Below are 12,254 nucleotides of genomic sequence, written 5' to 3'. Positions count from 1 at the left end.
TAATTTTTGGAGAATCATTTGCGAACGAATTGATTCGTATAAGTGACTCGTTCGCGAATTGTTGGCGAATCATTCGCGAACGAATTGAATAATTTTTGGGAAATCATTCGCGAATGAATCGATTCATTCACTCAATTTTTGGCGAATCATTCACGAACGAATTGACTAATTTTTGGAGAATCATTTGCGAACGAATTGATTCGTATAAGTGACTCATTCGCGAATTGTTGGCGAATCATTCGCGAACGAATTGAAAATTTTTGGGGAATCATTCGCGAACGAATCGATTCATTCACTCAACTTTTGGTGAATCATTCACGAACGAATTGGATAATTTTTGGGGAATCATTCGCGAACGAATCGATTCATTCACTCAACTTTTGGCGAATCATTCACGAACGAATTGAATAATTTTTAGTGAATCATTCACGAACGAATTGACTAATTTTTGGAGAATCATTTGCGAACAAATTGATTCGTATAAGTGATTCGTTCGCGAATTTTTGGCAAATCATTCGCGAACGAATTGAATAATTTCGGTGAATCATTCGCGAACGAATCGATTCATTTACTTAATTTTTAGTGAATTATTCGCGAACGAATTGTTTTGTATAACGGTATAAGTGACTTGTTCGCGAATGAATCGATTCATTCACTCAATTTTTGGTGACTCGTTCGCGAACGAATCGATTCATTCACTCAATTTTTGGCGAATCATTCACGAACGAATTGAATAATTTTTGGTCAATCATTCGCGAACGAACTGATTCGTATAAGTGACTCGTTCGCGAACGAATCGATTCATGTACTTGATTTTTGGCGAATCATTCGCGAGCAAATTGATTCCTAAATTGAAGAATTGATCAATTCGTTCGCGAACGATTCTTTCAAAAAATTAATCAATTCGTTCATGAATGATTCCCTTAAATGAATTAATACTCTCACGATCAATTCACTGAGAATTGAATCAATTTATACGTAAACAATTCGTTTGACAACTGATCCACTTGGTAATAAACGATTCGTTAGAAATGGTAGAGGCTTTGCGAGGTTTCAAGTTTCATCGAAATCGGCTCAGCCGTTTTCTAGGTAATGAGTTTTGAAAAAAATGGCGAAAAAAATGTTGTCACTCTATGGAAGCTTTGAGCTTTTGGAACTTGATGATGATGTCGAAATGTCCGGCTGGTAGCCTACTTGTAAAATTTCAAATTTAATCAAAATCGGTTCGGTAGTTCCTGAGAAATTCAATTTTCAATGAATTTTGTGTAAAGTCACCCCATGAAAATTTCCAAAAGCTCGATTTTGTTTGCGATTACGCTCGAAAGCTGCACAGTTTTGGATCATGGTGATTGTGTTTCCTTGTAGGCTCTAAAGATTTTCAGAGAGATTATTGCTGTTTTGAATGTTTTTACATCAGTATTTGGAACAAAAACCTTTATAGGAACCCTGCATTTTTCGGTTTAGTTTTAGGTTTTGGTTTTTGCCCAAAATAAATTAGGGTTTTCAATTGTTTTGGTTCAGGTTTATGTATTTTTTGTGCTCAGGGTCTGCCCAAAATGGGTCATGCTAAACATTTGTGCATTTTCATGTCCTGATTACCTTATTTTTACTCATAACTCAACAAATAAAAAACGAAATGTTTCAATTTACCCACTCTAAAAAAAAACAATTCATATAAAGAATTGATTTCTAATCGCATATCTCTATTATTTCTCCAATTGGAAGTATTACAGTTGACGAGCCCCCTCTCTTTAAAAATTTAAGTAATATCTGCCAAATAAATCCATACAATAATTCAAGAACTAAGGTATCAACGAAAAAAATGATAAAAACTTGTTAAATAAGGAATCAGCCTCGTGTTTTGAAAAGTTGAAAATATTGAAATAACTTTCGCAATTGAAAATAATTTATTTGAAAAGTGGTCGCTAAAATTGTATCGTTTCTATTTCCATTTTAATATCAAACGACATAGTCCTTAAATTTAATTATAATTTGGAACGAATTAATTTAAGGTGCACTGGGGGAAGTTGGAATTCGGGGTAAGTTAGAAAACTTGCTCTAGCGCCTAGAGGTTTATATCTGGCGAAGTGCCACTAAAGGTGACTTGAGGGTACTACCCCTACTTCATCACAGCATAAAAATTTTTGCGATTCAGTTTCATTTTAGATGTCTTTGGTTCAATTGTATTTTGTTGTTGTTTTGAACTTATTTTGAATTTGGTCTAAAATACAGACTTTCTATCTCTTAGTTTTTCGCATATAGCGGACGAACCGTGCGTCCTAGTGAAAATCTGATAAGAGTGATCTCAAAGAGAATTAAATTCTCTACAAATTTGTTTCAGTGCAATTTTTCTAGGACGCTCGGTTTGTGATCTACACCTCTGCAAAGTTTAGCCTGTTCTGACTTCCCCCAATTGGGGTAAGTCCGGACAGTTTATATTTTATTCCACTGAGCGAAAGCTACCGTGTCAATCGCGCTCAAATTTTTACCATAGGTTAAGAACCCTTATGGGAACCTACATAATAAATTTGATCCATATTGGTTCATTAGAAGGGGAGTAACAGCTGGTCAAAGTTGAAATTGCGAAAAATCATTCTGACTTGCCCCGGTGCACCTTATTTTCATTAGGTATATTTAACAAGTTGCCGTTTTAATTCTTAAACGCGATTCGACTCAACTGTATTTGTTCGGTTTTTTTGTTACAGATTTCTCAAACATGGAAACTCGTTCGATTCGATTCTTTGTACGCGGAAAGAAAAGATCAAGGGTACGACGAACTAGGAAGTAGGTATTTAATGACAAACGTATTTCAATAAATCGTTCAATAAGACAAAATTACATTACCTTTTTCGCACCTTTGGCCTCAATTACGTTGGTAATAAAATCGCGCTATAAAATGTCATAAAAGAATACCATTTCAATCTTTGAATTCCAAGCTGTCTTAACGGCCAGTCCAGCCTGGTATCCGTATCACTTTCAATCGTGAGCTTTGTTCTTTTTTTTTCGCCGCTCTGCTCGGAACATATTAAAAATACGAGGAACCGAAAAACATAAAACGAAAAATCTTTTACGAATAAGAGACCTTAAAGGTCTATAAGGAAGAAAAGGTGCAACGTCGGTTGCCGCCAAAGTGGACAATAGACCGGACTCGGTGTTCTCTTTTATTGTCGCTGCTTGGCTGAAGAAAAACGCGGTTAGGAAATAAAGATGGACGAAAGGGAAAAAAAGAAGAAAAGAGAGCTATAACCGTAATCTATCACTATGTTAGCTGTCACAGGGCACGGCTGAGGGGACAGTTGCGCGGGGATGGGCAATGACGCAACAAAAACATACAAATAAAGTTATACGCACAGTAACTCCCATCGAGTAAAGGTTGCGTATAAAAAGAAAATTTTCACAGATTTTCCAGGTATTAACGTATCTCTACGTACCTATTTCCTTCCTTCGGGGAAGTTCGATAGTACTATACGATGAAAGAGCTGAAAGAATTGAGAATACTAATCAGACATTCTCTAGGTGGTAACTCGCGGTGGTTCGTGTTTACTGCGTGACTTTTCTCTCATCCCTTTTTGTGTGGTACGCAACGAGAATATTTTCCCTCTCCTGCCCATTTTACCAGCTACTGTGTATGTATAGTGTATGGTGTTCGTTTTGTCGTATAGGATATTGCAGTGCGAAGAAAAAAAATATACATGTAAAAAATCCGTAAGCTACCTTTAACGACTTTTGATGAAAGTCTACCGTAAAAATATACTCTTTATGTATGGTCTAGGTCTATATAGCTCCATATAGGTAGGTACGTATAGAAATGGTTGATTTATGACGAAGCAACTAGCTTATTAACTCGCTACTACGCGACGACAATATGCGAAGAAAATGTTTATTTAAAAATTATGGTAACATATTCATACACCTCTACGTTGGCCGACGTTTTGAAACTTTTGAAAATTCAATTACCAACATTTTGCGAGACCATCGTATCGTAAAACGTGAAATTTCAAGGGTTAACTGTTGATGGATTACTTACGTTTACCGTATTGAACTTTATTAGGCACCTATCTAAACATACGGAATTGAAACGACGTATTACTTTATACTTATTCGTGTGTATTATCTGCAAACATGCTGAGAATTTTTATTTTTGACTCATTTTTACTACACAGACTATGGGATGTAATTTGGTTCGGATAAGAATTATATCGACTTTTCAAGGACGATTGGAAAAGAAAAATATGGTTTCTGTTACGATGGAAAAAGTAAAGTACATAAAGGTGAATGTAGATTTGGGTGGATCGCGAAAAAAATGCCTGAGGATTTTGACCAAATTCAGTGGAGACCTTCACTTTGAGTTGAAAGTCACTCAGAAAAAATTTAATATCTGGAGGTCCTCCTGGAGGAAAATGGGTTCTTGAAGAGGAGACATTGAAAAAATTTGGGGTTTTTTGTTTGAAAATATTTTCTTTTCAAATTACTCGTACTTTGCATTGATCATGCCAAAAGCAAATTTTTGTATCTATCAGTTTTAAAAAGTTAGTTTTGAATTTTATGTTTACTTGAATTTCAAATTTAAGTTCCTCAATTCAATTCAATTTCATTTAATTTTTCAATTTAAAATTCAATTATTTATTAAATTTTTAATTTCAGTTATACCTACGTAAGCAGTTTTGATTTTTTTCTTCAATTTTGAATTCAAACTTTGACAGTTATAGAAAACTGAAACTGAAACTGAAAAAAACAAAACTGAAATTTGTTGTTGTTTATTTTAAAATATGTTGTATTACAAAGGAGGAGTTGTGATAAGATCATTTTTTTGTCGACCCAATCACTCTTAAAATGTTGTAATAAATGTCCCAAGTACAAATCTGTAGTTAGTTAATCAAAAATGACCATTTTTTGGGCACCAGGGGTTCCCAAAGTTGTGAATAAAAAAATAATTTTAGGAACCACCGAGTAGTATATTTTTAAAACCTTTTTTAGAGTAGGTAAAATATTTGCTTGAATCCGATCAACGTTATGTGAGGAGATTTCTATATTTTCGACCCTCGAGGGCAAAATTTGGAGGAGTTTTAATTTTTGAAAAATTTCAGAATCGCCATTTTGAACCTACCCATTTGGGCCCTGCTAAAGAGCTTTTTACAGTTTATTAGTATCTGAAATACCTCCATCCTACCGCATTTTGAGCTCAATAAAATTTCGCGCTGGTACTCAAAAATCCAATTTTCCAGTTTTTCGTAATTCCGACATTTTGGGAACCCCTGAAAAACTAGAAACCTGCAATTTGCGGCAAACGTAACGTTTTGAGGTATATATTCAATAATCTAGATGAAAAAGTTAAATTAAGCTCCCTGTATATTCGTAAAATTTTGAACCCTTTTTTTTAGAGCGCACTTTAGGCACCCCTAGAAAAGGCGAATACTGTATATTTTTATAAATAAAATGAAGAATTTACGTTTGAAATATTACTAGCAAGAGCTCAATAATTTTTCATTTGATTTTTCCTGTAACTTTCAAAATTGAGCTACTCAGTGGTTCCTAAAATTATTTTTTTATTCACAACTTTGGGAACCCCTGGAGCGCAAAAATGCTCATAAATTATTGGGTTAACTAACCACGGATTCGTATTTGGGACATTTATTACAACATTTCAAGAGTGGTTGAGTCGATAACTAGCTGGTGCCAAAAAATGGCCTTATCGCAACTCCTCATTTGATAGAAAAATAAGTGGAACTAAAACTGAAACTGAAATGAGCAGAATTAATAATGTAAGAGTTTCCTCATCACTAAACTTTGATTTCAGTTTTGATTTCTTCATTATGGTTTTAATTTTTGTTTTAAATTCAATTTCAATTCTGAATCTGGTTGTATTGTATTCAATTACCTACAATATTTGTATACCTAATTGTAATTTTGAATTTTTCTAATTTACTTATTTTCAATTTTAAACGATGTTGAAAATGAACGAGCATCCAAGGATCTTGTAGGTAATTTAGGTTCAATTTTAATTTTGGTTTCAGTTTTTTGTTCTATAATTTTTTTTTTTTTTTTTTGATGTTGAATTCAATAAGATTTTATTTTCAACTCAATTCTATTTATTTAATCTCATTCTACATTTGTAATTTGAATTTTAGGTGAATTCAGTTTATTATTGTAATTCACCCACAATGCTAGCTTCTGTTTTTTATTTTCTATTTTCGTTTCAAATTCAATTTTGAATTTTTGATTCTAATTTTAGTTTCAGTTAGGATTCATCCTTATTTCGATCTTAATTTAAAATTAAATTTTTTTACTCAGATTCAAATTTAATTGTAACTTTGAATATTTAATTCTGTTCAATTGTAGGTAATTTTACCTGATTGAAAATTTAAATTCAATGTTGTAAAATTAATATTCACCTCAATTTTAAGTTTTATTTCGTTTCAAATTTTAATTCTAGTTTCAGGTTTAGTTTCAATTTTGAATTTGATGGTATGATAGTAATTTTGATTTTAATTTTGATTTAGGGTTCAATTTTAATTTTGAATTTCATTTTTATTTAGGTACATGTACATACAACTCAATTCTATGCTAGATAATTATTGTGATTTTCATTTCGTTTTCTACTATAAATTCAATTTTTATATTCATTTTAATTTACTCTAATCACTTTGAATTTTCACTGTCATTTTGATTTTAATTTTAAATCAAAATTTTATTTTTATTTTAAATTCAATTTATAATTTTGAATTTAATTCTATTGAGTTGTAACTATTAATTGTACTTGAATGTAATTTTAAATTCAATATTTAAATTTTATTTTGAATTTAAATTTTAGTTTCAAGTTTTATTTTAATTTTAAATCTCATTTTCATTTATTTTCTTTTTAACTCTTTGAAAATAATTTTGTTTCGATTTAAAATGGTCTAAAATAAAATAAGTATACCTACCTAAGGTTCAATAAGTCCCAAAACTTTTCATGCCACCTTCCCCCTCTCCCTTATTTATTATTCTCATTTGTTCAAAAACAAACATGCGAGCTAATTTAGTCCTTTTGGTAGGCATTGTTTTTTTATTTTAAAATAATGTTACTCATATGTCGTCCAGGTTTGTTTATCATGTGACCAAAGCTCATGCGAAAATCGTTCTCAGCCCGAGACGTCAAAGGGTTAAAAATGAGCGAAAATATTCTCGCGTCAAAATCCAAACAGGTACTTTATTTACTATACCCATATACACTATACATTGATGGAAATATTATGGAAACCAGTGACAACTAGGAAATTTTTCGGCAATGCCGATATAGAGATTTTTTCAGCTCACCTCGCGCGTCATCATGTTAAACGCGAACGCTTTATAAATCACTTTTAAAGGTTAAGTATCCCATTTCAGCAGATAAGACTGAAGTTAGTGTCAACCAGGTCTACGCTTTTTTGTTGATGAAACTTTTTCAATTGTTTATACGAAACAACGAGCGAACTTCTTAGGGAAAGTTTTAAAGTAAAAAGTTAGTGAATAAATTGATATCAATATGTTTATTTTGCTGAAAGTTAAAAATATAAATCTTACGCTTTTCTACGGTAACAAGCTTATATAAAGATTCGTGCTCTACATTTTACCCTCCCCTGCCTTGTGCCGTCGTGTACCCTTCCGTCCTGTTCTCGAAAAGCTCATGCATAACGTATATATCGTGAAATATTACTCTATATAAGCTCTTGACGAAAACAAAAACAAAAACAAAAAAAAGTGTATCTTAATGTTTTTAATAATACGAGGTACTTTTCTTGTTCCGTGTACTACCGAACAAATTTGTTGACTTGCATTCATCTGTGTGTATGTGTGTGTGTTGTGTTCCTTTGTTTTGTGTTAGGTAGTATGTGGGTAGAGAATAGAGATTAATTCATTGAGGACTGATGAAGGAGATGAACGATGCTTGGGTGGGTGTTTTTTCATGAGTTGTCGAATCTTAAAAATGAGTGCATATAAATAAGCAGGTTCCAAAAACGACCATCTGAAGTGTTTTTGTAGATATGTTATGATTATTTGACAATTTGGCAACCACTAAAAATAAATGCACTTGCTTATGAGTGACAATAAATTGAATCGAAATGCGAACTGTATCTACTTTCAAATGAATGAAGTCTTCGTCGCTCCAGAGATAAGGTTGATAACTAAAATAGATAAGTTTAAGTACCTGACCTGCATAAGAGGTGACGCATTACGTAAACCAATAACCGAGCATTATCGAAATTCGAAATAATTTTTTAGCATTCGATGATTTATCTACATATGTACCTTGTAAGTACATGTTTTTGTGTGCGATATTTTTTTTTGTGAATGTCAAGATGCAACTGGAGTGAATTTTTAAAATTTTAATGTGATTCATTCCTGTTCTTCTCTTTGTCTGGTCGTATTTATTTCTTACGTCGTGTAATTCAAGTAGGTAGTAGGTCTAGGTACCTACTACCTAATTACCTAATTGATTTTCGTATTCAATTTCAACTTTATCTACGTATGTATTTTTAGTGGCTTAGCCGGATTTTTTGCGTTTTTTTTTTTCGGTATGAATCGTGGCGAGTTTTCCCATTTTTTTGAACTCTCGTGGTGTAGTTTCCTGTCCAATTTACAATCGAAAATCAAGGTATGTAATGTGCATCTGCTTGTGTAATAATAGATATTGAATTGACTGCGGTAATTTTATTATAATTGCGTAGAAAGTGAACCTCAAATCCCCAAGAAAATAATTTCGACCTCATTGGGGTTCATTGGGAATGGAGAGGTGTGAAAATGGTTAATTTGAAAGACCGAAAATAGTATATTATGAACCATTTCCAAAGTTCAACGATTGGAATTTTGTTTCGATTTCCCTGCTAGTAAACGAATCAACAATCAGCATCAGATTCTTGCATAAATATTCAACGATTGACTTACGTACGAGTATTTTCAACTTATACTTATATCTTTTTCTTGAATTTTAAATTTGTACTCACCTGAAACAAACAAAACAATAAAATAAACCATTAGTTAATTGGCGATCTTTGCATAACCTAAGTACAGTACATAATTTTCAAGTGTGTTGAGTAGGTACTAGGTAGGTAGGTATACAAGGTATTAAAAAGTCAACAAAGTACTCTTTTGATTAGTGTGATCTTAGAGAATAAAAAAATAGTTCAACCAAACAACCTCGTAAACCTATCATTCATCATCCTCCGATTTGGCAGAAATTTGGCTCACTGGAAGTTCATGTCAGTCACACTTCAGAACCAAATTTTCAACAGCCAAAGTTGATTTTTTGAATTTTTGGAAAATTTTTGAAAAAATGGTTAAAATTGGCCCATTTACTGACAAGGTTTTCATAAAAATGGTAAACCACAAGCTAAAAATCACAAATTTGGTTTGATATTAAATTTGACATTCCGAATCGACTACTACCATTTTTGAGGTGATATCTGGAGTTACCAGCTAAAAATTAATTTTTCTCCGGCACACTGGAATTGCTCCAGAAAGCGCTGGAATCAATTTCGGCTGCTAAAAATTTGGTTCTGAGGTGTTGATGAGGTGAAATTTACGAGAGATAAATTTTGAGCTGTTTGTCTGTCTGGCTTTTGAGGGCTTTTGAGGGCTTTCGTGACCTCTGAATGTCATTGACCTCTCTGTCTGGTTTCTGAATGCAGCCTGGCTTCCAGTCTGGCTTTCTAAGGTCATTGACCTTTCTGTCTGGCTTTTGAAGGCCGTCCGACGCTATGTCTGGCCTCCTAAGGTCATTGACCCGTCTGTCTGGCTGCTGAAGTCCGTCTGGCGATCTGTCTGTCTGGTTCCTGAGGGCTGTCTGGCTTCCTCTCTGACCACCGAAAGTCATTGATCCGTCTGTCTGGCCTTTTAGGTCGATGACTTGCATTTCTAGCTTTTGAGAAACATATGGAGTCCCGTCTGGCTTCCTAAGGTCATTGACCTATCTTCCTGGTTTCTGAAGGCCATATGCCTTCCCATCTAATTTCCGAAGGTCATTGACCTGCCTGTCTGGTTTCTGAAGGACGATTAGTTTCCAGCGTAACCTATCTGTCTAGTTCATGAACGTCGTCTGGCTTCCCGTCTGACTTCTGAAGGTCATTGACCTGGTTGTCTGGCTGATGAGAACCGTTTTGAGTCCTTTCTGGGTCGAATTCCTGAAGGCAGTTTGCCATTCAAAAGTCATTGACCTGTCTGTCAAGCTTCTGAAGGTGTCTGGTGGCTTGTCTAGCCTCCGAAGGTCATTGACATGTCTGTCTGATTTCTGAAGGACGTCTGTCTTCCAGCGTGACCTTCTAAGGTCATTGACCAATCTGTTTGATTCCTATACGTCATCTGACTTCCTGTCTGGCTTCCGAAGGTCATTGACCTGGCTGTCTGGCTGATGAGGACCGTTTTGAGTCCTGTCTGGGCTTCAGTTCCTGAAGGCTGTTTGGCATTCAAAAGTCATTGACCGTCCTGTCTGACCTCCAAAGGTCATTAACCTGTCTGTCTGGCTACTGAAGGCCGTCTAATGAACCTGGTTGTCTGTCATTTTCGATTTTTAAAATTTTGTTAAAAATTGGTGCTCGTAGTGCTTTTTCAAGATGTATTGAAATCTCAAGTGGGAAAATTGGTGAATATTTTGTAAAGTCAAAAAGGAAAAAAAAAGGGTTTCAACTCGAAAAAAGGTAAAATAATAAATAAAATCGAGTAAAGTTATTTTAGGAGAAACAAAAGGAACTGAAAAAAATGAGCAAGATGTAGATGGAAGGAGGGGAGGTTATAAATTGTCTGAAAATGTTTTTTGAATATTGTGGAAAAGTATAGTAATTTTTGCAAAAATTTGTGGATACGTTTTCTTTGGCGATGTAAAGTAATGGCACTGGAGGGTACAGGAGTCGAATAGAAAAAAGTCGTATTCTCCTCCCCCCCCCCCCTCCCATATCACAATTATTTCATTAAGTTAGGTAAAGTTGACTTATTGATTATATTTGTACTTTTAGTGGAGGTATCTTTGCATTGAAAAGTACTTAGACCTATCTACCTAATCTGATACCTATTTAATAGTTCATTGATGTAAAATAGGTGTAGGTACGTTACATACATCCCTAATAATAGTGAAAATTCCATGCTCTACACCTCGAGCTCTTGTTTGTGCGATAAAAAATGAAAAAAAAAAATATCATACATGTGTGTGGGTATGTAATGTACCGGCATATGTATTATGCTTACTCTTGATACAGGAAAACATCGCATCCAATTTTAATTTAAGGGCTTGCCTATACAATATGTAACTATAGTATAGGTACTTATGTATGTAATCGGTATAAAAATGCAGTATTGATTTTGAAAAAAAATACCATAAATTTTTGTCATTATTCTGGCTACATGTAGGTATAGTTGACCACAGAAGACCTGGACCACGATTATTGGAATTTTTTCACGTTTCGTTGGCTTTTTTGCATCGACGACGTCAAATTAAAAAATCACATTACCATACGTTATACGTTAATTACAATTTAAACGACATAGAGAGAGAGCGAAAAAAAAAAAATAGGATTTTCTTCTGGCATGTTACCGAGCAAAACGAATGTTAACGGCGAAGGAGGGAATTTAACAATATTGCGTATAATGGTCGATCGGAGCGCAAAAACGACTCCCAAAAGAAGTTATATATCCCGAGAATACCTTCGATAGTTGCGTTGATTAGGTTCGCAGCAGCCGGCGCTGGCAAAGAAGAAGCAATATAACCAAACATTACCTATACATATAGGCTACCTAGACCTATACTTTGCTACGTGAATTTGCCGCTTATATAGCCTATATAGGTATAAAAGTTGTACTATATCGACACGTTATATTTGCACTAAGTATAACGAACTGCAATCAATTTAATCTTTCACTTTGACTGCGTTATCTCATCGCGAGCGAAAGCGAACGAAAAAGAAGGAGATTTTTGTCGGAAAAAATAAAGGGAAGCTAATTCGAGCAAACGATAATAAAAATCTTACAGTATCGATAATAAATCCCACGTTGTTTTATAAACGAACGCGTGTGGCCAACTTTACCGAGCAGATAAACAAAACGTAATGAAGTGAAAGGCAATTGATTGGTTCGGATGAAATTTGAGTCATTTTGTTGCCGTTGATTGTTCCAATGTTGAGCTACAGTGAAAGCTTGCAAAGAAAAGGTGATTCAACCCTCGTTTCGTCGTCGTCGTCGCGAAGAAGTACGATAATTTTTTTCTTTTCGTTTACGCCATGGTTCGTTTTGTTTGTTTGGTTGTTTTT

The 12,254-nt window shown here is 34.1% G+C and overlaps 1 protein-coding gene and 1 long non-coding RNA gene across 7 annotated transcripts in view; one reads left to right on the top strand and one right to left on the bottom strand.

Moving 5' to 3' along the window:
- LOC135831213 (mucin-5AC-like) overlaps positions 1–12,254 on the bottom strand; it is a 407,292-nt gene that overhangs the window by 194,290 nt on the left and 200,748 nt on the right. The window lies entirely within an intron of this gene.
- Positions 1–12,254, top strand: part of LOC135831216 (uncharacterized) — a 256,152-nt gene that overhangs the window by 49,223 nt on the left and 194,675 nt on the right. The window contains exon 2 of the long non-coding RNA XR_010556163.1: positions 2,706–2,784. This is a non-coding gene — a long non-coding RNA (uncharacterized LOC135831216). The remainder of the gene's footprint in view (positions 1–2,705; positions 2,785–12,254) is intronic.

Source organism: Planococcus citri, chromosome 1 (assembly GCF_950023065.1).
Source record: "Planococcus citri chromosome 1, ihPlaCitr1.1, whole genome shotgun sequence".
Lineage (NCBI taxonomy): Eukaryota > Metazoa > Arthropoda > Insecta > Hemiptera > Pseudococcidae > Planococcus > Planococcus citri.
The sequence above is the reverse complement of the archived record's forward strand: the minus strand, read 5'-3'. Positions and strand labels throughout refer to the sequence as shown.